The sequence below is a fragment of the Nicotiana tabacum genome, chromosome 2 (genome assembly GCF_000715075.1).
Source record: "Nicotiana tabacum cultivar K326 chromosome 2, ASM71507v2, whole genome shotgun sequence".
In the NCBI taxonomy this organism is placed as follows: domain Eukaryota; kingdom Viridiplantae; phylum Streptophyta; class Magnoliopsida; order Solanales; family Solanaceae; genus Nicotiana; species Nicotiana tabacum.
In genome coordinates this window covers 63,654,564-63,677,665 of record NC_134081.1, presented here as the reverse complement: position 1 = coordinate 63,677,665, position 23,102 = coordinate 63,654,564, and the positions used below count along the sequence as shown (strand labels likewise).

Sequence of the window (23,102 nt, the reverse complement as noted above, 5' to 3'; positions counted from 1 at the left end):
CCCCAGGTGAAATCCATGAAAAACCGGGGTGCTTCTGACCCATTGCATTGAAGTTATAATTTCCCACAGCATTTACTTCCTCAGTTGAGGCTTGACACTCATGAGTAGGGTGTCCTCTTCCACATATATCACAAGCTGCGTGATTCTCACTTTGTATTAAAACTAAGGTTAGCTTCCTTATCTCTGTCGCCATGGCATCAAGTTGTACGTGCACATATGTGTTAGCATCAACCTGGTGAACACCATTCGAGCTTCTTCTTTCAGCAATTTCAGAGGGACACTGATTTGTATCTTCAGACAACTCATCAAGAATAATGACTATCTCCTCTGGAGTCTTTTCCATCAACGGACCTCCAGCTGCGTTGCTCAATGTTCTGCGTGAGGCCAGTGTCAATCCCTCCCAAAAATCCTGGAGTTGCATCTAGAGTTCAATTCCACTATGCTGACACTTACGCACTATCTCCTTAAACCTCTCCCAAGCTTCAAACAAAATTTCAGTCTCATTCTGACAGAAGTTATGGATTTCTCTTCTAAACTTGCCCGTTTTCGCTGAGGAGAAATATTAGCAAGAACTTTTCTGGTCATCTCCTCCCATGTTCTAATCAATCCCTGGGGCAAACTTCGAAGCCAGTGCTTTGCATCATCTTTAAGTGTGAAGGGGAATGACCTTAGGTAAACTGAATCTTGTGACATACCATTATATTGAAATGTGTTCATTATCTCCTCGAAGTCCATCAGATAATTGTTTGGATCTTCGTTCATCTTTCCTCTAAAAACACAGCTATTTTGAAGCGTTTGGAGCAACCCTTGCTTCAGCTCAAAATTATTAGCTACCACTGGAGGTGGCCTCACACTTGACCGGCCTTGGTTGTAGACCGGTCTAGCATAATCACCAAGTGGTCTCCCTTGGCCGGGAGCTATGTTTCCGAACTGATCTGCACCCACAGGCTGATTTTGAGCCATTCTTCGAGCCCTCTCCTCCTCATAAGAAATTTGTGCATCTCTAAGTGCTTCTTCTTCAGCATCCCTTGCAGCTTTCTCTCTGAGTTGGACTGCCTCTCTCGCAGCCAAATCAACATTATCATCATCTCCAGCCATGCGTTCCTTGGTTGAGGATTGCCCAACCTTATCTACTTTCTCGGCGAGATTTCTTTCCTTCCTCAACTGTCGTAGTTGTTTCTCGATTTCTGGTTTGTATGGTTGTAATTCCTTACCAGAAGATCGAGTCATGCACCAATCTAACTTGTAGCCTGCGCACAGTCAAATAACACCAAACGTAGAAAGGGAAAAATAAAATAAAGTAAAAGAAAAATTTCCGAATTAGCACTACAGACTATTTCAAACACTATTGATTGCCAATCCCCGGCAATGACGCCAAAATTTGACGAGCGCAAAACACACACTAAAATATGCTCGCTAGTCGAATATAGTAAATTAAAATATCGTATCCACATGGATTGGAGTTAAATAGTATTATCATAGTTTGTAGCTAGATTGCTATCCAAGATGATCAACAATTTAGGTTTATGTGATTAAAACTAAAATTAACCAAGAATCTATACTATTGGATAATGACAATCAATGCAAGTATTAAGCAAAGGAAGTTATCAATTGGGAAAAGATAAGGTTGATAGGTTAGGTGCAAGATAAATGTTTGGAATTTAACTCTAGATAATTCACTTTTAATGTTCAAGTGAGTCTCGAATTCACTTGGCTATTAGTTCAATTGATTAATAGAAACTCCTCTCTCGATTAAGTCTTAACCTCACAAGATGAACCAACTTTAAGCACGTGAAGATATGCAAGAATTCGTAGTGGATTGGTATTTAGGAAAACCTCTCTCGATTATCCTCATAACTAAGTTTAATCAACAATTCAACTACCTCTTCCGATTACTAAGAAGAATTAATGACTTCAACCAACAAAATAAAATGCAACAACATCACAAGTTATACCTCTATCGATTACACGATCAAGTGAATATAGATGCAACAATTAAAACATCCAAAATGATTCAATATATAAAACTAGAATTAATTATCCACAAACAAGTATCAATACACCAAATCCATCAAACCCTAAAGAGAACTACTCCAAGGATATAGAGTAATTCATCATAACAATGTTTAAGTTAAACGGAAACATAAAACAATCCAAACCTTTGTCTTGAGTGAGGATTGAATGATGAAATCCTTGAGCTTTTGCTTCTCCACCTCTTCATTGGCTTACTTCGGTCTAAGATGTGTCAAAATTCCATAAAATAACGCTTTAACATGTATTTATACTAAGAAGGGTCGGGCCCAAACGAAAACACCTTTTCTTGCATGAACTGGGATAATAAATCTATAAAGATTGCCTAGGCACACCGCATGGGGCGACGCGCCACGCGGGGCGGTTGTGGAAAACTTTAGAGAGCTTGTTCTGACATATTTCAGGAAAATTGGGAAGCTATGGCGTGCCGCGCACCGCGGCTGTGGAAGTTTCTCAAAGTCTAGCTTTTTCTTTGATTTTTGATATCCAGATGTAGTCCTCGACCCCCGAACGCGATCCCGGTTTAATCCCTTTGGCTTTTACTCAGACTTCAAAGCTCCAAATCACTCGAATTAGCTCCATAACATCTACATCACTCGGAATTACTCCTACAAGACATAAAACACCCAATAATGCAAAACACTAGCGATTAAAGCTCAAACTCAATTAAAGCGCAGTAAATTGAAGTGTAATAAGCGACTAAAACACGAGATTATAGACTACCATCACACTACCCCTTCGGTTAAACCATCTCCTTTAAGAAACTCCCCGACCTCTGCTTTTTATACTTGTCTTGCTAGCAATTCAACCACCGCGAGACACTTCTCGCCATGTACTTCCTCATACTTCGCTGTTCAAATGTTGCGTCAAATCAAGTCCATATTTGTAGCACCCGAACTAATAAATTGCTACCAACTCTAAGCCTCCTCGAAGATCATCTCTCTCTTCAGCCATCATCATTAGAAATACCAATTCGATTCTGAATCGCTACACACCACTATCTTTGTCAAGCGCCCCCGACACCATTTTCACAACATCCTACCCCGAAGGAAAATCGAAGAAGACGATAACACCGGCAATCCTTAATGCGTTCAACAAGGATGACGATACCATATCACAAATGAGAATTCCACTACACTCGAAAATACCAAGTCTCGTCACTTCATCAACCAAGGCCTGAACATCCATTGTCTGATTGCCTTTCCTTTGCTGGAATTGAATGCTGAACCTCTAAATCATGCACCGGAAATCCTACTTTCTAATCATTCACTGCCTCGACACATAAACAAGCACCCTTCCATTATACCAACATTGTGCTATTACAACGCATAAACATCATAGCAATCCGTGCACAGTCTCGAAACCATATGGAATACAGATACTGAGTTGGGACAAAAGAACATCCTTCCGCAAGGCGACAATAATAGCCTACCTGAACACTCAGGAAAAAACATCCTGCACCACGTCTGCAATACCAATACAACTACTCGATTCCCAATTGACAACAAGCGCCCCACGTCGCGTAAGATTGAGTAGGAAGGAAATAATGGCACAAGCCTCAATGGAATCAAACCGCACGATGAGGAAATCAAGAAGGGAAGTGCTCCTAACAACCCTGTAGCCTCACGAAGATAAGTGCAGATGTCTCCGTACCGATCCGCAATACTCTACTAGACTTGCTCATGACTCATGAGACCTAAGTGAACCTAACGCTCTGATACCAAGCTGTCACGATCCAAAATCCAATAAAGGTTGTGATGGTGCCTAACGCCACCGTCAAGCAAGCCAACGGTGATTGATCAACTTAATTACTCATTTTATTACTTTTGACATCATAATATCCATTAATTAAATAGTATAAAATAGAAATTACAGGTGAAATGATAATAATTACATGAACGAACATAACGAACAACCAGTAGGAACCTTCAAAACCTGGTGTCATAAGTGCATGAGTATTAACTAGAAAATATAACAAAATACAACATCTGTCTAGAATATAAAATTTCACTAAGTAGTTACATCCTCAATCGGAGTATATAAATTATGGATCTTACCAGATAGGCCGTCACAGTTCAAATCAGGAAAACTCATAGATATACTGGCTTATTGCCAAAGATTACGCACGATTTCATAAGAGTGTTTTATAGAAATGCCGAGGCGTACGACCCGATCCCATCATATTGTGTGCACTGCCGAGGGTCGAACGACACGAACTATATATACATCTATTATATTGCCGAGGCGAATGGCCCACTCCCATGAAAGTGTGATACAAAATTCTGCCGAGGCGAACGACCCAATCCCATCATAATGTGCGTATTGCCGAGGGTCGAACGACACAAATCTTAGATGTATTTATTATACTGCCGAGGTGAACGACCCGATCCCATTAGAATAAGAAGCTTTAACGGGTCCTTGACCCCATTCACGAATAAACGCGCGAGTTATGAACTTTAAGGAAAACCTTTCAATGAAAATTCATAGCGCGGGAGAAATTCATAAGAAGAGAACAATTATTCTGCGGCTAATCATGAAGCCCGTCAACTCTCTACCATAGCAAGTCTATCACTCTGCGCAAGTCTAGTCTCAAGTAGTCATGTAAAAAAATAAAGGAATTTAATAGGCAAGGGACAACTCAAATAGTATAGTTATAGCATGGTGTGAACCTAAGTCTACCCGGACAATAACATAAATTTAGCTACGTACAGACTCCTGTCACCTCCTGTGTATGTAGACCCCGCAACAAGTAGCACATATCAAATACATCACCTAGGGGTAGTTTTCCCCTCACAGAATTATGATAGGAGACTTACCTCGCTCCGAAATTCCATAGCCGGCTCCAACGCCACTCTAACACCTCAAACTGATGCCCGTCTCTCCAAAACTAGTCAAATAAATGTGCAAATTCATAAATATATACTGTATTACCCATAACTAATCAATTTATAACAATTCCCAACTTCGCTCGAAAAGTCAATAAAGTCACCCTTCGGGCCCACATGCCCGGATTCCGCAAATTTTTGAAGACAATCATTACCCATAACATTACGAATTTAAATATATAATTTGTTCTTAATTCCATGTCCAATTTCGTGGTCAAATTCAAAAAATACCAAATTTTAGATTTTCTACCAAACCCCCCATAATTTTCACTAGTTTCTATATTTAAATCATTATAGAATCCATGTATTTAACTTACAATAGGCGGAAATAACTTACCTTGCCATAGATGATGAAAATCTCTCCTTGAAACTCTCCAAATATTTTCCAAACCGAGAGAGAAAATGAGTGAAATGAGCTAAACCTTGATTTTTAAACAATCTACCTAGCCAACTTTCCGCACCTGCGGACAAATCCATTGCAGATGCAGTTCCCTCCAAGCCAGGAAAATCTGCTTCCGCAGACCAATTTCCGCTCCTGCGAGACCACTTTTGTGATCCACCACACGCTCTTGTGCTCCCGCATGTGCGGAGATCTTCCGCTTCTGCGACCCTAGCTGCCCATCTTGTTTTCCGCTTCTGCGGAGCACCCTTCGCATATATGGGCTCGCAGATGCGGAAATATTCTCGCATCTGCGGCCATCCCAGCTCAGTCCAAATGTCGCTTCTGCGAACACAACGCCACACCTGCGGGCTCGCATCTGCAGCGCATTCCACGCATATGTGATTACACTAGATCCCAGCTGCCTCAACACCTCTCCCAAGTCCAAACACGATCCGTTTCCAATCCGATTTGCACCCGAGGGTCCCCGTTACCTCAAACAAATATACCAATACATCCTAAAATACAATAAGAACTTAGTCGAGGCTTCAAACTACGTCGAATCACATCAAAATTATGAATCGCGCCTCGAATCGATTTATGAGTTTTCAAATCTTCCAACTTCTTTAATTTGCGCCGAAGCGTATTAAATCAATCCGGAATGACTTCAAATTTTGCGTACAAGTCAAAAATCACGATACGAACCTATTCCAAGGCCCGAAACCCCAAACGGATATCAATAACATAAAAATCCACTTCAAGCCAAACTTAGAAAATTCTAAAACCTCCAAAATATCAACTTTCCACAACTAGCGCTGTAATGCTCCCGGGCGACCCGATACTCAACCCGAACATACACCTAAGTCCGAAATCATCATACGAATCTATTGGAACCTTCAATCACGATTTCGGGGTCATTTATTTAAAAATCAAACTTTAGTCAATTCTTCCAACTTAAAGCTTCCGAATTTAGAATTTTCTTTCCAAATCAACTCTGAACTTTCCGAAATTCAATTCCGACCACACGTACCAGTCATAAAACATAAAGTGAAGCTACTCAAGGCCTCAAACCACCAAACGACGCGTTAGAGCTCAAAACGACCGGTCGTGTCGTTACATAATCGTTCTCCATAGTCAATGTAATCAGTCCACAAATACAAGCTAAAATATGCGAGGTAACGTTAGCATCTTCCAACCTAGCTCTTAACTAACCTTTCTTGGATAAGTGTTTTATCTCTTTTTGTTCTCAACTGGAATACCGTTTCAAAGTTTTTGAGATTTTATTTTAACCTCAAATATATAATGATTTGAGTTATCTTAGACATCTGATTTCACAGGGCAACAAGTTTATCCTTGAAATAACTTTCTAAACCCTACTAAGACTTTATATCTTTTAAGTCCGCGCATTGAATTAAGCTTTACAAAGACAATTAAAAATTATAATTTAGGACAATTGAAATAGATATAAATTAAAATATAAATATTTTAAATTCAAGTCTATGAATTCCAACTTTTCCAGGTGTTTACAGTTAAAAAAAAGAAGAGATTTTCATGTTTTAATTTAAAATGCCTTTTAAAAATAACTTAAATTTAGATAATTAGTTGTAAAAAACGAAGGGTGTACGAAGCATGAATTGGTACAACCACGGGAAAAAGGATATCATGGTTAAAATCGTTTCGAATAGAGACGAAAATTCAAACAACACTAAAATTTAACAAAAAGATTTAAAGAAGTCTCCTTCACTGTCATTTAATTTAAGTTTTTTTTTTTTCCAATTATTTGACATAGTTGTATATAGGATTGGGATATTTTGATTGACTTATTTTTCTAGTTATTGTACTTCATCTATCTGGCATAACAAATTCAAGAATGTAAGCACGTTATTCCTCAACTGTTGACTTCTCCAAATGCTCAAATGACTCGATTTCCATATCATCATTCAAATACAATGTCGAAAAATATTTAGAATGAGGACCAATACGCCCTAACTCTAAAATTTCATTACTATTTACATCCTCATATGCAAACACACTAGAGTCTTCAAGTATAACATTATTTACTTTCTTACATGACTCTAATGCACTTTTCTCCACATTGGCATCATCAACAAAAATATGGTCGAATGATTGACTCTCCACTTTTAGCTCCTCAATTTGGCGTATAAGCTCATTTTCAGCATTACACAACTCATAACTATTTTGTTCGGCGTTAGACGCGTCAACCTTTGCACTCAATTGAACCTCCAAGCCATTAATAGTAATGCCAAATTGTTCGATCTCTTATCCCAGTTCAACTCTTTCTTCTATTAAATGTCTCATCCTATCTGTAACTTCCTCATGTTGAATCTCATATATCTCTAATTTTTTATCTTGTTCCATTAGCCAAGTTTGGCTCAGAATTTCCTTTTCTTCAAAAGTTTTCTCTTGCCGGAACTCGCTCTCTTCTTCATTTTGAGGCTCTTCCTGAATATCAACTAAGTCTGCAGCTTGTTGATCACCGAATGTTTCAACCCATTCTTCTACTTTGGCATTCATTCTCTTCATTGCTGCCTTGAGATTTTCCATCTCTTTTCGGCGTTCATGAGTTTGCTCCACTAGCTGCCTCACCATATCCATTTTATGAGCATCATTTTCCATGGCCTCAATATTGTTGCTCCTAACATTATTAGAAAGATCACAATAAGGGCTCGGAGAAGGATAAAAAGAATTAGGATAATCATCTCAATGGCCACCTTGACCACCACACATGTCACAAATAGTCCACTCATAGGATTGAGATTATGCGTACAATCCATTCTCGGGAACATTTTGACAATTATTCCACCAGTGGGATCCTCCACAATATGGACAAGGGTAATCATAATAAGAATAACTACCATGCGGCCAATTTTTATTACCACATGCCATGTGAAGATAAGTAAAAAAATACTTCATAAAAAAAATAAAAATAACTTGAGTAGATAAAAAGTAAAAATCTAATCTTGAAAATAGCTAATTCTAAGACCCCGATAACGGTGCCAAAAACCTGTTGCAGCCAAACGCACACACAAGTATACACGGTCGTCAAGTAATAAAGTGATAAGATAGAGTATCGAAACCACGAAGACTTGTTATCAACTATTAACTAAATTAGACTATCCTAATTATCTAACCAAGAATTAAACCCAAAACAATTTGAACATAAACTACTGAGAATAATGAAAAATAAATAGTGAACTCTAACAAAGGAAGGGCAGATTTTTATGTTATCAATGCGATAAAAATGATCTAGGGTTATGAGCTTTCTAACAATCCTATTGTATTATTCAATTGAGTTGACATATTAATTTATCTGATTTATTGGTTGGCGGGGTTAATATTGCTCATAAAATTCTATCGAGTTCTTACTCGCCTATTCCAGCTAACCTAACGCTCTTATGTCTATAGAGTTAGAATAAACAAGAATGCATTCATAATTCCCATATAATAACCAAGCAAGGCAATTAATATATGTCTATCCTAATTGTGAATCTATTCCCCGATGCCCGAGTACAAGAACTTGCTCTACTCAATCCTATATGCAATCTAGAATTCCCACTTTCGAGTTCAACTCTAGATTCGTAGATAGTATTTAATTGGTGATCAATCAATTAAATAATTAAGCGCAAGATTGAATAAATAAACTAATATGATAAATTAAAAAGCCAAAATCAATATTCAAACAATAATAGTCATGAAAGAACCACAACCCTAGAACGTGAAGTTTAGCTCCACATTGACATGGTAGACAAACAACAAAAAAAATACAAAACTTACTAAGTTTGGCAGAACAAAGATGAAACCAGGCCTCCACGGTGGCTCCTTGCTCTCCCTAGGTCAAATATTCCCTCTTAGAAACGTTCAACTCCTTTCTTAGACATGTTTAGGGAGTATTTATAGGCTAGGGTCGAAGTCTCCAAGTCCAAAACTGAGTAAAAAATAATTTATTTACAGACTGAGGGACCAAGCCTTAAGCTAGGTGGGGCCTGGTCTGTAGCCATGTGGGACCTCACCTTAAGCCAGGCGGGGCGAGGCCTGGGGTGACGTAGCATCTCGCCTTACGCCAGGCGAGGCGAGGCCTGAGGCAACATACTTTTGCCTTGCTCTGATTTTCTCCTTTTCATGCTCTTTTCTTGTGCCTTCAACATCCTTTTGTGAAACTTTCATTCCTTTATGAATTCCAATGATGCTACACATTAAAACAACTCAATTAAGCTCACACATCGCATAATTAATCATTATAATACTAAAATACAAGGCACCTAATGCACTAAGACTATACATTTATAGCCAAACATTAATAACGAAGGTTAAATATAAATAATTTTCGAAATTAGAGAGGCAAATTTGGCCCTATTCTCATTTTTATTTGTACTACAAGGTACAAACGAGTTACACTCGAGGAACAAAAGATATTGATCAGTTGACCATTGGTAAATTTAAAAAGAGGATATGATGTAGACGTATCATGTTAAGAAACGTGCAATGTCAAAATATATGGATAACGACTCAGCCGGTCGTTTTATGTATTTTAGTCTTGTTCCCCTATTTGATGTTCCTCGTGTGTGTATTTGATATTTGGTGATTTAGGGGAATGGTTGGGATTGGTTTCGGGAAGGTTTTGGAATGAATTGAGATACTTAGTCTCATATTGAAAGCTTAAGTTGTAAGAGTTGGCCAAGGTTTGACTTTTGTATAAACGAGCTCGGATTCATATTTTGATGGTTCCAATAGGTTCGTATGATGATTTTCAACTTAGGCATATGTATGAATTTGGATTTGGAAGTTCCTAAGTTGATTTGGCTCTAAATGTCAAAAGTTGGAAAGTTCATAAGTTTGATCGTGGGTTGACTTTGACGATATTAGGTTTGAATTATTGATCCGGGAATCGGGATAGGTCTGTTTAGTCATTTAAAACTTGTATTTAAAGCTTGATTTCATTCTTGATTGGTTAGGCTTGAATCATATGCTTGGTTTTGAATGTTTGAAGTTCTTGAACTTGAAGGAATGCATTATGTGTTTTGGTGTACGATTCATGGTTATGGGTGTTATTTTGATATTTGGAGATTGCGAGCATGTTCATATATAGTTTATATAATTGTTGGTATGATTGAATGGGGTCTGGGGGGACTCGAGTGGGTTTCGGACCACCCGTAGAATTTTGGGAAGTTGCATATTTTGCTGGTGTCAGTTCCTATTTCGTGACCACAGAGGCTTGATCACAATCGCAGAGTGTTTTGAGCTGGGTAAGGATGTTCTTCTTCGTGTTCATGACACAGAGGTTGCATTCGTAATGTGTGAGGCTGAATAGCCTTCCCATTTCCAGCCTGGGCATCGCATTCGCGTATCAGTGAGGCCGAATGAGGAGGGTAAGGTCTTTGGCCTTCGCGTTCGCGGGAAGAGACAACGTTCAAGTAGGCTTGTGGTTTTTGGGCATCTGGATTGCGAGATGGGTGTCACATTCGAGTATTTGTAATTTGAAGCTGAGGATATTTGTGCTTTGTGAATGCGAGGCAGTGGCCGCGTTCGCGGAGGATACCACTAGACAGAAGTATAAGTGATGTAATTTCGGGACTTAGACACATTATTTGATATTTTGAGCCCTAGACTTAGAGAGGGGTATTGTTTAAAGGGGATTATCACATAAGGCAATGGGGTAAGTGATTTCTACTTATTTTAACATTTTATCTTGTTTTCCCATGCATTTTTACATATAGATCATGGGATTTTAAAGAGAAATTTTGGGATATTTACTATAGTTTTGGAGAGTGAAAAATAGAGATTTGAACCCTTTCGGAGCCGTATTTGGATGAAACTTGTATATTTGGACTCATGTTTTAATGGGTAATCGATATTTGTGACTTTTGTTGGGTTCTAGATGCGGGTGCGGGTTAACGTTTTGTTGACTTTGTGTATTCGTATAAAAATCGAAGCTTTATTATTTGGAGTAGTTTCCTTTGGCTTTATTTGATGTTATTGAGTTATTTTTGATAAGATTTGAGCCGTTCAGAGGTTGATTAGCGTGGGAAGGTATTTTTGGAGTATTGATTTGGCTTGTTAGAGGTAAGTATCTTGCCTAAACTCGGTTGAGGCACTATTTTCCTTAGTTATTGGTGTTGTCTATGTGCTAAGGGTGGCGTGCATACGAGGGATTGAGCCCATGTGCTTGCCCGGGTTTTATTCATGTTCGAGGTAGTATCTAGGCTATATTATGCCTTGTTTAGAATATTTGTGATTCTTACTATCATTCTTTACATGTTGTACGATTACCTGACTTCGTGAATCGTGTTAGAGATTTTGTGTATGTTAATCTTCTGTTCAAACATGATAACTGCTATTTTGAGGCATATCTACCTGATCTTAGCCGTAATTGTACACTTCGCACTTGTATACACTTTAACATGTTATTTTATCAGTCCAAGAGTCTTTGATTTGATGTTCATTGATTGTATGCATGTATTCTTGTGTATGCTTCTATGTTCTGGACTAGTTTGATAGCACATGAGTTGTCAGTACGGGTTGAGTTGATTGTGGCACGTGAGTTGTTCGTGCAACTTGTGGATAAGGATCCATCCCCCTAGGATCGTCCTCTCATATTTCTCCTTGATGATGTACACGTGCTTGTGGAAAACTGATAAGTGTTGAGTCTTTGTATATCTTCTCTATATAACAATTCCTTGGGTGTATACATGATTTTACTACATATACCCTTTATATGTTGGCTCTGTACTTGTATACATGCCTCTTTATTCATATCTTCTCGATATTCAGTTTATGTTAGTAAAATAATACACATTACATATCTTCTCTATATGTCTCTCTCTGTGTGATTTGACTTGCCTTTACACATATCTCCTCTATATGTTGAACTCTTATCGTGTTTAATATTTGTGCATATCTCCTCTATGTGCATCATGAGCTTTACCTGTAGCTAGGCATAGAATCTAGTTTTACTACTGCATATTCGGGTATTTATGACTTGTACAGATTTTTATCACGTGAGTATCATTGATGATTCTTGATCACGTCCAATTCACACCCCAATTAAGGGAATGCGAAACGATCATTACAATAATAAACACAACGCGAGTCGGGGTAGAATTCATAAGGAGTTTAGATTGGGTGTTAAAGTAAATACTCAAGAGAGAAACTCGAAATAACTAGATTTGACTTCCATACAAAAGTGTGTGCCAATTTTGCTAAATTAAACTACTAATAATTTTGACCAGCTAGTAAACAAGTGATGATTGAAATATTTGTGAGGGTATATCAAATAGAGAAAAGCCTAGGGTTGTAACCTTAACCTAGATGTAAACCTAATGGGTAGAGGAAATCTATTCTTGCTTAGTAGATCAGGGGTTTGTTATGACTCTCAATACACGAGTACCCACTTAATACCTTTCAATTAAAGAGTAATTATGCCCAAATTGGCTCTCTCAAGTCGAAATGGGTAGGAATCAAAGCAATTGAATATGAGTTCAAGTTAGATTTTCCCTATCTATAGTTCAAATCCTTTAATTAAACTAATCGATACTTCAACTAGTTCAAATTTCTTGTTAGCCAAGTTTTCCTAGACTAAACTCCTCTTTCTCAGGTAAGAACAAAGTCAAATAGACACGAATCAATGCTTGCAACCATTAATTCTAACTTTAAAGCATAAAAAAAGTTAATAAATAGCAAGCATTATATTAAACACCCATAAGTTTTACACAGTAGGGTTGGATCACAATCCTAGATAAAATCTAGCTACTCATGACAATGGACATAGAAAAATGAAAAGAAGATGAAATTAAAGACATAAAGCTAAATTAAAATGGAAAAGTAATCAATCCTCTCTAATTGTAGCATAAAGTTTTCCCAAATAGCAAAGAATAACTACCAGCTGCTGCTACAATACAAAACAATGTGCTAAAAAAGAGTTTCATGCCTATTTATAGTGCTCTAAAAATTTTGACAAAAATACCTTTCGGAGGGTTCTGCGGCCGCACTTTAACTTCTGTGGTTCGCACTTTGCTCAGTTGCTGCTGCGGGTGCTTTCAGTTAGAGGAGTTCTACGTCCATACTTTAACTTCTATGGCCGCAACTCAGCTTCTGCAGCCGCACTTTAATTGCTTTGGGCCGCACTTTAAGGGGGCTTCAGACTTGTTCAATTGCACCTTTTCTAATCTTTCAGCCTTTGCCAGTGCGAACTTGTTTTGTGGACCAAGTGCAACCATACTTTTTAGTATGAGGACCCCAATTCTGCCAAAAATCTCCGAAGCTCCAATTCTTCTTCTGTGACCGCATTTCATATTCTGTGGACCGCACTTGCTTTTCCTCATATTCTTCTTCTGTTCGTCGCACTTTTCCTCTTTGCTGAACTTAGATGGAACATCTCCTATTTGATTTATATTTTTTCATTGAGCTCACATTCTCCAGTATACCTGCAATTCAACCATCTTTGTTAGATTTGGAGACAAAAATTACCATTTTTGAACTAAAAACTATAGTAAGAAGGTACTAATAAGTGGTTAAAATCCACACTTATCAACTCCCTCTAACTTAAGTCTTTGCTTGTGATCAAGCAACTAGATTAGCTACCTTCTCCCCTCATTGTATGATCATTTTAAGGAGTCACTTACAAGTCATTTATACTTACCCGGGACCAACAATTACCCACAATACTCATACATTCTAAACAAGGTATCAATATTTTCAAAAAGGAGCAATTTACTTATCTCAAGTAATTCTAGTGTGACATTTGAGCCTCAAAAGTTGACTTCATTCATCAAGGATTCTTGTTCTTTCGTGTAAATTATGGTGGAATCCAAACTCTTCCTCTTCTATCTCCCATTTACAATGGTCACTTCAAGTTTCAATACTCAATTTCCAGTGCAACAAAGGTTTCACTATTCTCTCATAAGTTAAGCTTTAAGTACCATAGGCTTGCCACACATGTAAATCTCCACTAATGTAAGCATACTCGGTTTAAAATAAAATAGGATTTCTTTCGGGTTGTAATGAAGGATTTTGGGTCCGAGGTAGGACACTATATGGGATATAAGTGGTTACACCCTTCCTTAAGCACTTCACATCTCATCTCTTGGCTCACATTTGTCAACCCCTTAGAGGTATTTCTTCTTCTTGGAGGCTAGAGAGACTTACCATCACTCTTTATTGACAGTTTCATTCTTTTCTCCCTTGACTTTTGTACTAGACGTTCTTGCTCCACTTAATTTCATCAATCTCCCCTTTTTGTCCTTCTTTGGGCTTCTTTTTTTTGTTCACATTACTTTCTTTTCTCTCCTTCTCTTTCATGGAGATCAATTCTTTTCTCTCTTTTAAAGACTTGGTACCTCTTTTAGATGTCTCACCCCCCCTCCCCCAAACATAGGCTTTGAGCCACTTACTACATATGAGTGCTTAGGAGGGTTCGGGTGCCAAGAGGAGATCATGTTCAAAATGGGTAAAGGCTTGTAGCATGGTTATCAACAGAGAAAGGCTATAGACTCAAAGGGGGTTGACTAGGGATAACGATCATAGGGGGGTAATATAAAGCTCAAACGGTCCAAGGAAAGCCTACAATCATCTTTCAAACCAAGCAAACTTAAAATTTGACCTTGGAGCACATTCAGGACAAGTTTTAGACTATTCACTCAAGCACTTGGACGTGCAACAAAATTTCATCTCACCTATCATGCAAATAGACCGTAACAGAGGATACAGTCTAAAACCCACAATAACCACAATCCAGCTAAAGATCTCTATGGTCCACTAAACACCTAATGGTTATCAAAGACAACTCAAGAGCCTCAAAGTCACTTTAACTAAAGTTACTTCTTTCAAAAATGATTCACAACAACCTTGTCTCAAACCATAAGCATGCAATTAAGTATGTTGATACCACATGAAGAATAAATAACTCATTTTCATATACTAACTTGATTAAGGCTTTTATTCATTTCTACTTACTACTACCATTACCTTAACATGAAACAAACTCATTCCATTAAGAAAGTTATCACACTATCCATCCTCAAGAAGAGTCACCCGATTCACACAAGAAACTACTTTTGGAGAGAACTGTGGAATTAAAAAAACCAAAAGCTTATTATCAATAAAAGACGGAAAAGCATAATATTTACAACACCAAAACAACCAAAGTTATAGATTACTACTTAATGTATTAAACTACTAAAAATAAACAAAAACAAGTCATCCAATTATTACATCACAGTGTCATCAACTATATCAATCCATTAAACTGTCCACCCCCAAATACAAGTAAGCATTGTACCCAATGCTCAGCAAAATACGCTCATAGAGTATAAAAGGGTGAAGAAATTCCCTAAGGATCTTCAATCATCATGGTATCAGCAGTGGGGTCAGTCTGAGCCGGCTCAGCTATCTGGAGGGTATCATCATCGTCCGCGGGAGATGCCTGAGATGTGACAATGTCATGCACCGCAACAGTAGTACTGGATGCAAGGCAGGACTCCTCATGTTGAGCAGTAGGGGCATCCCGAGAAGTCTGAGCTAGGTGAGGCTCAATCAGCATGTCAAACGACAAGTTATCGGCCTCAACTATCCTAGTCATCTCAGGTCAGAGTGAGTCAACTGACTCCTTGATGGCCTGTGTCTTTCTCATTTTCTACATCTGCTTGGTCAACCGCTCAATTACTCCAGCATGTTGTATAAGTGTGTCCATAATCACCTTCTGGTTATCCAAGACCTTGGTGAGCTTCATGTCAATATCAGAAGGGTCCGGTTGTGTAGAGGTCTACCCCACAGCTGTACTAGATATCTCGAACAACTTGGATGTAGTTGTCTGCATCCAGTTGCTGAGACTCACCAGCAGCTAAAAAACCCATAAATAGATAGTAGGCCAGTAGGCGAATGCACCGTCTTTAGAGCTGGTGTAGGAAATGGAGCCGGGGCTAATGGTGGATCAAGAACAGTATTTCTAGTACTGGTAGAAGGCTCAGCTAAAGTGGAAGGGGTCTTAGAGGGACCAGGAGCTACTACTATAGGCTCATTAGACTGGATAGTAGTAGTGGAAGGCTAACTTCTCTTCTTTGGGTTCCTGGGGTCTTGCAACATGTACAGATCAAAGAGGCCATTTGGCTTAATCTTCATATCAAATGGACTGGAATCTACCCTAGATTCTATCAAATAATCTGTGATAGTATTGGGTTAGGGATAGGAGGTGTCACCTTGTTGTGCTACCAAAGTGATAGTGGCCGACATTAGAGCGCCTATATTGATTGGGTACCCGACCATGATAGAAGCTACTAGCACTGCGCTCGCCAGAGGCAAGGTGTTCTCATTAAAGCATGGATCAAGTCTTGTACACACAAAAGTCTGCCACCCCTTTGCCTTGAAACTCAGATTCTGGCGGAGGATTGGCACTTTCGCACCTATACAAGGGGGAGTTGGCCCAGGTGAAAGAATATCCATGAGCCAGGGTCAGACCTCCTCTTTCTAAGCCAATTTAGCCAAATAATCCTTTGACTCCACATCCTCAAGTCTGAGGTAGGCATTCAATGTGCGATGATCATATTTCACTTTTAGGCTATGCACTTTGGTAACCTTGGTTCCTTTAACAATATGTGTCGTGTTGGCGTAGAATTCCCAGACAAGGTGCTCTTTGATATCCACCAGCGCCTCAGTGAACTGCATTCACCCTTTCCTCTTTGCAAACTGTTCCAGGACTATCGGATTGTACTTGTCTAAGTCCTGAATGAGGAATTGTCTTTCATGAGTGATGTACATGTCCTTCCACCAACTTTGGATGTCTGAATATGCATTAAGGCTCAAATATTGATTTTCCCAGACTACCTTCTTCTTTTTTCTTACTATGCCATATCTTGCAACCGTTTCTCCTCTTCCATCATTATGGGCATCATCTGAATCAGAGTCTTGAGCACCTGCATTTGACTCATGACTAGTGCTAGTTGTGCCCTAGGAGTTGCTCTAAGATGTAAAAGGCACAACTTGAGGCTCAGACTGCCCCTATTATTGAGGCTTCTCCTGGTTGTGCTCTTCAGATAGAGACACTGAATTGCCTTCAGAGGCTTCCCTAGACGGGACATAAGAATCTGACTCTGAGAGGCTTCTACCTCTCCCACGACCAACAATTGATTTCTTGTCGATTGCCTTTTATGCACTCGGGTGCATGGCACCTCTGCCAGTGCCATTCCCTTGGCTACCCTCTCTTTTGAATACCTCTCTTTTTCCTCTTGATTGCACTATTATCTGTGTATGCACAAAGAGAGTTGTCAGTTGATATATAAGTTGCAAAATTGTTAAGAGTCAAATTAGAAGTAGAGGACATCTTAGAAGCAGTGAGGTGTGCAGTGTGTAACGTGCATTATATGGAGTGCAAATATGGTTCTCACAATTCCAAGTGCGATCCTCAAAGAGAAAGTTTGGTCGCACACCTGTACAATATTTCAAGCCCTTAGAGAGAAGTCTCTGAAGGATAGTGCAGTCCTACATCTGCGGCCACAGAAATCCAACTGTGGTTTGCGCTTGAGTTGAAGTACTCAGGTCCCAAAGAAGAAGTTCTCTGAAGGATAGTGCAAATCTTCTTTTCGGTTGCAAAATTTTATATGCGGTCCGCACAAATAAAATGTGGCCGTAAAACTAGGGTTATCAATCAAGTTACCTAAATCAAGAATTATGGACTGCAAAAATTTCAAATGCGGTCCGCACAAGCAAGAACAGTTACATATGAAGGTCAATATCTACCTAGGTTATGCAATTATGTGTTCAATATAAGTGGGTAACATGGTTAATGCATGATAGTCAAATAACCAATCCCATCTAAGTATGGTTTCACAACTTCCTAGTATTAAACTGACCCATATAGACACAGATAAAGGATGTAATCATAGATGCCTAAAAAGAAGTTAAAAAGAAAAAAATAAATTCAAAAAGAAAAAAAGAAGATTGAAATGATGCATACCAGATTGTGCTAGTGTGATAAGAACAATTGGAGTGTAGGTGGCTGTGTTTGATCAAAAGTGGAAGCAACTTGTTCCTTCATAGAATCTCAGTGAGATGATGAAAATGGCGAAAAGTGTAAAGACAAGACCTACTGTTCCATTTATACTCATGCGTGGGTAAGGGTGAAAGAGGGCGAGTATGGCCGTAAAATTCCAAATGCGGTCCACACTTTTTCAAGTGCATCCCACTTCTGTCAACCTAGTTTCATTGACTTCTTTGATAGTGCTCTCTTGCGAACACAAAATTTTCTAATAGGCCGCAAAGTTAATTCTACACTGTTCGGTGAAAAGTTCAAAGGACTTGCAATTTAGCACCTGAGCTTCCTCTTGCAAATGCGGTCCACAGGTAAAATCTGCAATCGCAATGCAATTTTTGCTATCCGCATCTCCTCTTCTGCGGCCGCACAAATAAAAGTATGGTCCGTAATTTCCCATGCAGGGCACATCATCAGCCTTCATCTCAATACCTAACACTGATCACTGCAACACACTTCAAATATAGTTACAAAAAAGAAAAAGAAACAACATCTAACTAAAAGAAAAAAATTAAAAGATCTTTGGTTGCCACACAAGAAGCACCTTGTTTAACTTCGTGGCATGACGCAATATAATAGCATCCTCAATTGAAGTAAAGTACCACCACCACGTGGCTTTAACAAACTTTTCCCAAGTAGTGCTTTACTTGGTGTCCATTAACTTGAAATATTTTATTGTTCTTGTTCTTCAAGCCCAAAGCGCCAAAGGGTGTCATACTAACAAATTCAAACGGACCACTCCACATTGACTTAAGCTTCCCGGGAAACATTATCAACCTTGAGTTGAACAACAACACTAGATCACCGGACTTGAACTCTTTGTTCCAAATATACTTGTTGTGAAGGTACTTTATATTTCCTTTGTACAAGGATGAACTCTTATATGCATGGTATCTGAATTCATCCAATTCATTCAAATGTGCAACCCGCAAGTTAGCGGCTACATCCCAATCAAGACTTAGTTTCTTCAAGGCCCACATTGCCTTGTGCTCTAATTCCACCAAAAGATGACAAACCTTTCCGAACACCAACCGGTATAGACATTCTGATAGGTGTTTTGTAAGCCGTTCTATATGCCCATAGAGCATCATCAAGATTCTTAGACCAATTCGTTCAATTTACATTCACCGTCTTAGACAAAATACTCTTTATCTAATGGTTGGAAACTTCCACTTGAACACTTGCTTGTGATGATAGGGAGTTGTCACTTTGTGAGTGACACCAGACCTGCCAAGCAAAATGTCAAAAGCCTTGTTACAAAAATGCGATCCTCCATCACTTATGACTACCCGCGGAGTGCCACACCTTGTCAAAATATTCCTCTTCAAGAAATCCACCACACTTCTAGCCTCATTATTGGGTAAAGTAATGACGTCAACCCATTTAGACACATAATCCACCGAGACCAAAATATAGATATTTCCATGTAACAACCCAATTGGTAGTTTTGTGCTTTAAGGTTCCGTTCACTGGTTCGAGGTCTTGAGCGGATTCATATTGTATATTATTACTTGTGTGCGTGGTCAGATTTGATTTTCGAATATTCGGGATGAATTTGGATGAGTGATTCTCACTTTAGAAGCTTAAGTTGAAAATATTAAGCGAGATTTGACTTTTGTGGAAATGAACCTAGAATGGTATTTTGATGGCTCTAATAGGTTCATATTGTGATTTTGGACTTGGGCGTGTGCCTAGAATCGAATTCGGAGGTCCATAATTTGATTTGTGTTATTTTTCCGAAAGTAGGCAATTTGAAGGCTTCGAATTTTGATAAGTTTGACCGCAGGTTGACTTCATAGATATCATATTTGGATTTCTATTTCAGAACTTGGAATAGGTCTGTTTTTTCATTTGGAACTTATCCGCAAAGGATGGCATCATTCCGAGTTGATTTTACAGGAATCAGACGCGCGGTTGTGTTATTAGAAGTTCTTGAGTTTCATGTTGATTTCATGTGTTTTGGAGGTCCGGTTCATGGTGTCGGATGTTATTTTGATGTTTTGATCACGATGAGCAAGTTCGTGTTATATTTTTATACTTGTGTTGCTGTTTGATTTGGAGATCCAAGGGCTCGGGTGAGTTTCGAACGCATATCAGAGTGTTTGGAAAGAGTTTTAGCTTGCTAGCTTTGATTAGGTGTTGCAGGTCTCGCAAATGCGAGAATTTGTTCGCATTTGCAACACTCGAATTTGCAATATGTGGGGTCGCATTTGCGAGAATGACTTGAATCTGCTAGGTTCGCATTTGGAAACCCTGTGTTCGCATTTGCGAAGGGGATCTAGGCTTAGCAATGATCGCATTTGCGATCATCTTGATCGCTTTTGCGATGGTGCATTGTTCGTAATTACAAACTACTCGTCGTATTTGTGATAACAGTAGGGGTGTGAGGGGCTTCGCTCTTGTAATTTTTTCCTCTCATTTGCATGGTTCACATCAGCGAACCATAGATCGCAGTTGTGACACCTGCGACTGGACATAAAAGCTTAGGGACGGGAGTTTGGTCTCATTTTTATATTTTGGAACACTAGTCTAGGTAGGAGGTGAATTTGAAGAGGGATTTTTATCTACAATCATTGGATAAGAGATTTTGATCAATTTCTAACAACTTTACATGATTATAAATGAGATTTAACATCAGAATTATGAGAATCAAAGTGAAAGTTTTAGAAACTTTGTCTATGTTTTGAAAAATGAGAATTTGAGTTTTGAGAGTCGATTTGGACTCGGATTTTGAAACAAAACATATATATGGACTCGTGGGTTTATGGGTAGTCGGAATCGTTGTTACATGTTATCTCTCTTATTGTTGAGTTATTTTTATTTGAAATCATTGTTACATGTTAACCCTCCTATTGTTGAGTTATTCCTATTTGATATCGTTGTTACATATTATCTCTCTCATTGTTGAGTTATTTTTATTTGAATCCATTATTACTTGTTATATCTTTCATTATAAGCTTGTTCTTTTGTTTCATTGTGTTTTTGTAATTCTTGTGTTGATTTACTTGTCGTGTTCCCGTGTTATTGTTGTTGTTGTTGCTGTTATTGTTGTTGTTGTACTCAGTGGTGTTGAGCCGAGGGCTATGTGTGGCTGTGTTATTGGAATTGTTTTTAAGGAAATATTATGGAATATGAGCACATATGGTACGAGTTGTTATATTGTGTTGTTATGTTTTTGGAACACGTGGTATTGTTGAGAGGATTGTCCGGGTGTTCACATGTGAGTTGTCTATGCTATTGTTATTATTTATATTTGCACATGCGGCGTGACAAGGCGGGCTATATATGTGGGTTTGCACATGTGGCGAGACAAGATGGGAATATTATTTTGCTCATGTGGCGAGACAAGGCGAGCATTTACTTTATTATTGCGCACGCGGAGAGACAAGGGGGGCTATGTTGGGGATGGTTTGTGATGGCATGTGGGCTTTGTTATTGATGATATTTGTGCTGTGCCTACCTTGTGTGAGTCATGTATAATATGGTTTCGTTGTGTTGTTTCCTGTGTTCCATCCGTTGTCCCTGATCTTACATGTTGACTCGAGCTGTCATAGAACACTTGCACAATATATGAACCTTGATGTTTATTGATCATTTACATGTATTCTTGTATACCTGCCTTCTGTATAAGATGTTGTTACTCTCTTCGCACGTGAGTTATCCATGCAGATATGAGGTATTATTGGTATTGGCACGCGATTTGTCTGTGCAACACGTGAGTTGTCTGTGCGGTTAATGTGGGCACAAGATGCCAAGTGATTTGGGTTCGTGATTTAGGACCCGTGATTTGTGATTATGAGGTAGGGTACATTGGGGAAATTCTTGTATAAACCTTGTGTGAAAGCGATTGTTTTATTGGGTTGTTACTTGTTTTCCCTTACTTGGTTTTACCGAACTTTAACTGTATTCTACATACTTTAGCTTTATATTGTTCCCTGTTAGTTTTATATTCATACCTTTACATATTATTATGTCTAGTAGGTATCTTGACTGTTCCTCATCACTACTCCACCGAGGATAGTTTTGATACTTACTAGGTACCACTGTGGTGTACTCATGCTACGCTTGCCGCACATTTTTGTGCAGATCTAGGTACCTCGGAGTGTGTTGGTCATTAGTTAACTGATTGTGAGTTGCGGCGGAGACTTCAAGGTATACCTGCCGTCGCATTTGCAGGCCTCGGAGTCGCCTTCTGAAGTTTACGTTGTACTATTTATTTCTATTTCAGAACAGTTTACTTAGAGATTTTCTAGTGAACTCAATAGAGCTTATGACTTGTACTACCGGTTTTTGGGATATTGTATATCTACTGGAATTGTCGGCTTTATGTAGAAATTTCTGGTTCATGTTTAAGAGTTGAGTTGTTAAAATCTGTTATTAATTCAGTAAGTGTTAGGCTTACCTAGTCTTAGTGACTAGGTGTCATGACAAATTGGTATCAAATCTCAAGCTTTATAGGTGCTACGAGTCATAAGCAGGTTTAGTAGAGTCTTGCGGATCGGTACAGAGACATATGTACTTATCTTCAAGAGGCTACAGAACTATTAGGAAACTTTACTTCTTTCATTACTATAGTGTGAGTTTATTGATTTTGGAGTTTTCAGCCTTTGTCATTCTATTCTCTCACAGATGGTGAAGACCTGAGCTGCAGTTACTGATGAAGCTGCCCCCAAAGAAGGTGTTGCTAGGGGCCGGGGCAGAGGCAGAGGTCGAGGAGGAACACATGCTATAGATAGAGGGCATGCTAGAGCAGTCTCTTAGGAGCCAC

The 23,102-nt window shown here is 38.8% G+C and overlaps 1 non-coding gene across 1 annotated transcript; it reads left to right on the top strand.

The window, feature by feature from the left end:
* Positions 1 to 431: 431 nt before the first annotated feature.
* On the top strand, positions 432 to 538 carry LOC142174129 (small nucleolar RNA R71). The gene has a single exon (XR_012703462.1). It is a non-coding gene; the product is annotated as a small nucleolar RNA R71 (small nucleolar RNA).
* Positions 539 to 23,102: the final 22,564 nt, after the last annotated feature.